The sequence below is a fragment of the Frankliniella occidentalis genome, unplaced genomic scaffold (assembly GCF_000697945.3).
Source record: "Frankliniella occidentalis isolate FOCC.00 unplaced genomic scaffold, Focc_3.1 Scaffold82, whole genome shotgun sequence".
Classification (NCBI taxonomy): Eukaryota; Metazoa; Arthropoda; class Insecta; order Thysanoptera; family Thripidae; genus Frankliniella; species Frankliniella occidentalis.
In genome coordinates this window covers 824,239-827,889 of record NW_026267212.1, presented here as the reverse complement: position 1 = coordinate 827,889, position 3,651 = coordinate 824,239, and the positions used below count along the sequence as shown (strand labels likewise).

The 3,651-nt window shown below is 60.9% G+C and overlaps 1 protein-coding gene across 1 annotated transcript in view; it reads left to right on the top strand.

The window, feature by feature from the left end:
- Positions 1–3,651, top strand: part of LOC113214566 (protein rogdi) — a gene marked incomplete in the record, with an annotated part of 12,771 nt that overhangs the window by 8,016 nt on the left and 1,104 nt on the right.

Here is a 3,651-nt window from a genome sequence, read left to right as displayed (position 1 = left end):
CGGTTCCGTGCAAATCGGTTTAACTGCACAATTTTACACCCCTGCCAAAAAATTAGCCGGGTGTAAAAATATTTAGCTGTAGAGCTAAGTGACATTAGCTACACGGTTAATAATCGTTGTGGTTTACTTTACGGCTAAAAAATTAGCCCCGTTGCTAAATAAATTAGCCCAGTCCATTCAGTTAATTTTTTAGCCCCGGTGCTAAAAACTTAGCAGAGCCACGAATTTTTTTTCTGCGTGTGAGGACCGTATGTGTCAGGAGGGCCGCGGTGCCATGGCGCCTTGGGTATGCAAACCCGTAAACACTGTTGTTTCGTGGCCTTTACATTACACAGGACCTGACGCGGCCGCGGGGTCGCGGGGTGGGTCAGTTCTGGCCATGGCTGTACCTCGCACCCGCTCCGCCGCCCCTCCGTCCTAGCGATCGTCGTCAACGCGAAAGCTCTGAGAGTCTTTCCGAAAGGGAGAGAGAAAGGGTGATTGGGAGGAGGAGGGGGTCGGGGAGAGGAGTGGGAGGAGGAGGCGTTGGACACCATGTTGGACAGCCAGTGACCAGAAGCAGCAGTCCGCCTGCAGGTTGCTGATAACGCTGCTGGTGGGGAGGAGGGGGAGGGGGAGGAGGGAAAAGGGGGTGCAGCGGCCTCTTGCTGCCGTCAGACTGGTGGCGGCGCCGCGCTACTCCGGCCGGCTCTCCAACACTCGCGCGTCACGCGGAGTCACGGCCTCAATTACCCGGCCCGCGGACCGTGTTTTCCTTCGCCGATCCTCTCTGGCGCCGTTCTCTGCTTGTTGCTCCAGGGGGTGCGTCTGGTCGAGCCCCTGCCGTCGCTGGCCGCCCGGTGGTGTGATGCGGGAGGAGGGGGGGGGGGGGGGGGGCGGCGCGAGAGGCGCGAGAGGCGCGAGAGGCGTCCCGCCCGCCGCGTACAGTCGCTCGCGTACCGTCGCGTCGAGCGTAGCGCATCCTGGCCGGCCGAAGCCAAAGCGCCGCGAAGCCGCAGTCGATCGACGCCCGCGCCGCCGTGCTGCCGCCGCCCCCCAGACGGCGATAGTTGCGTGTTTCTTTTCGCGGCCGCGACGAGTCACTGCGCGCGCCGCTGCCGCCGCCGCGCCGGGCGAGTAAGGTTTTTGTTCGCCCCTGTTGTTAGCTCAGTGCCCCCTCCGCTCTGATACCCCCGCCGCCGTCGAGAAGAGCGTGATCGTGGTCGTGATCTGTGCCGCAACCCCTCCGGCGGCCCGCTTGGCCTCTCGGCGAGGAGAGAGAGGGAGAGAGAGGGGCGTGTGCACGAGTGAGGAGTGAGTAAGTGAGTGTGTTAGTGGAGCGAGAGTGGCGAAGTGAAGTGGATCAAGCGGCTGATAGAGAAACCAACTCGCCGCATCGACGTCCCGTCCGCAGAGTGGACATGGCTAATGGAAGGTACTGATCACCTCTCTCACTTTCTCTGTATTTTATTGACACAACCGATAGAGAGTACCGTGGACAAGGCCAAGAGATAGAAGGACAAACGCGGTGTGTCGGTTCCCCAGTTTCTTAACACTTTCCGTGCTGACCACAATAAATTAAAAAAATGTATCATCGGAGGGCGCTGGAAATTTTATTGTAGACTTCTGGCAATACTAGGACCCTGGTATTTGGGTCCAGGGGTGTGGGCCCGGGTCCACATTGTGAACACCTTGCACGGAAAGTGTTAAAGAGGCTTCTCTGCGATTGGAGGGAACTGTTTGACCATCCCAAAAAATGCCGGCCGAACCGAAGTGAGAACAGTGCACTGTCATGAGTTTGTTCCGAAAAGGGATGCGCTCCTTTCGCTTTCGCCGCTGCGGGCGCGAGGAGAGAGGGCCTTGGCGCGGGGAGCACGGGGGCGGGGCGGCGAGCGAAGGGTGCACTCTGCACTTATGCAGCCGCGCAGCTCCGAGTCGGGCCTGGCAGCCCCGAGCCCGCACTTGCCGGATTACGTTGGCCAGACGTCGACTAACCTGTCAGCGCCCGCGGACTCGCGGGTAAACAATTTCCGACGGGCTTGTTTTGGCTGGGCGAGATCAATTAGCCGTCCGTCATCGACGCCTTGTTGTCGCCAAGCCGCCCTCCCAAATCAGTATCCAGGTCAGCGTGTGGCCGGGCTGCGCACCGCGAAATTAAACCCTCGTAAAGAACAGTGCATTCCAAAGTTTTCAATATATTCTCTGCTGTGATTATGATTTTCCAGCTGGGCGCCGCAGGTGGTGTACAGTTTACACGCCCTTAATCCGCAGTTTCAGAGGCTGACGCTGAGCGTGTTTTTGCCGATAGCGCCTCGAAAAACAAAGTGATACACCCAATAAAGTATAGTCAAAGCCTTCCTTTTTATCACCACCACTTGTTTTTATTCGTTCCCTCCCGGAAAACTTCCGAAAGTTTCAGACGGCGAGTCGTGCAGAGGAATGTAGGAGAAAAAGTAAAGGGGCAAATGAGGGTTCCGGGGAACGGGTGCTGGTGACGACGGCGAAAAGCGGGAACCGTTTCCCGGCGGCGGATGGGTTTACACCGGTTCACACACCCTCAGGAGGATGGCAATTAGGTCATGGGCAGCCACACACAGGACAGGTACCTCGGCGGGGCGGGGCGGGGTCTGAACCTTTCCGCCTCGGCTTTCCAGAGGCGAGTCGTCGTGCTGCCAAACTTTGTGCCTCCATCCCTTCTCTCGCGGCGCAGGGCGTCACAACTAATTTGCGCCCCGAGCATTTTCCTGCCACGCGACGGTAAACACGTGGATGCTCCTCCCCGGCGGCAGCAGGGGGGCGAGAGAAGGGGTGGCGGGCGGCAGCCGGGCTCACCTACCACCGCAGGACGCGACCGCGCGCTGTCGGGGTGGACAGGAAGGCACCCCGACGTGTCCACCCCCTGGTCGGCCCCGGCCCCGGCCCCAGCCCGCCGACACGTGGAGGGCGTGGTTAGCCTACAGGAGGAGGAGGAGGATGCCGTCCCCGAGGGCCGTCTGCGGACCACGACCACGCGGTGCCGCTGCCGCCACACCGAGTGCCGATGTGGCCGCTACCCACGTCCCAGTCCCTGTGGTGCCTGTGGTGCGGTGGCGGTCGGGTCGACCCCGCCCCCGGGGCGCCTAGCCTCTCTGCCGGGTTGACGCTGGTTTCACCCTCGCCTCGTCGCCCTGCCTCATTCTCGTCCTGGGGCCCGGGGGGGCTCCGAGGCCAGGCCGCCGCATGAGGGGAGGCCCGCCGGGCGCCACCGCTGTCACCTTCTCTTTCAGTAAATACACTCAATTGAGCAAATACTCGAGGATCAGGGCCGGCTGTGGGTCCCCGCCCGTCCAGTCGGAAGGGCTGGTCGGCGGGCGGGCGGTCTCGGCCCTGGGGTCCTTTTGCACATGCAGGCGGACGTGTACTCCGCCCTGTATCCGACGGGGTCCTCGACACGAGAGGTTTTCTATTATTTATTTATGACATTGTTCAGCGGCGACTGACCACAGCTCAGGGCCGTGGCGCCGGCCCCACCCCACGGTATGACCGCTGCCGATCGCGTCACCGCCACGCATGTTTAAATGACTTTCGAGAGGAAGATTCCCCTTAATGAGAGACCGGCGCCGAAATTTAATCGAGAACCCCCCCTTCCCCTAACTCTTTCCTTCCCCCACTCGCTATCTCCCACCCCCCGAG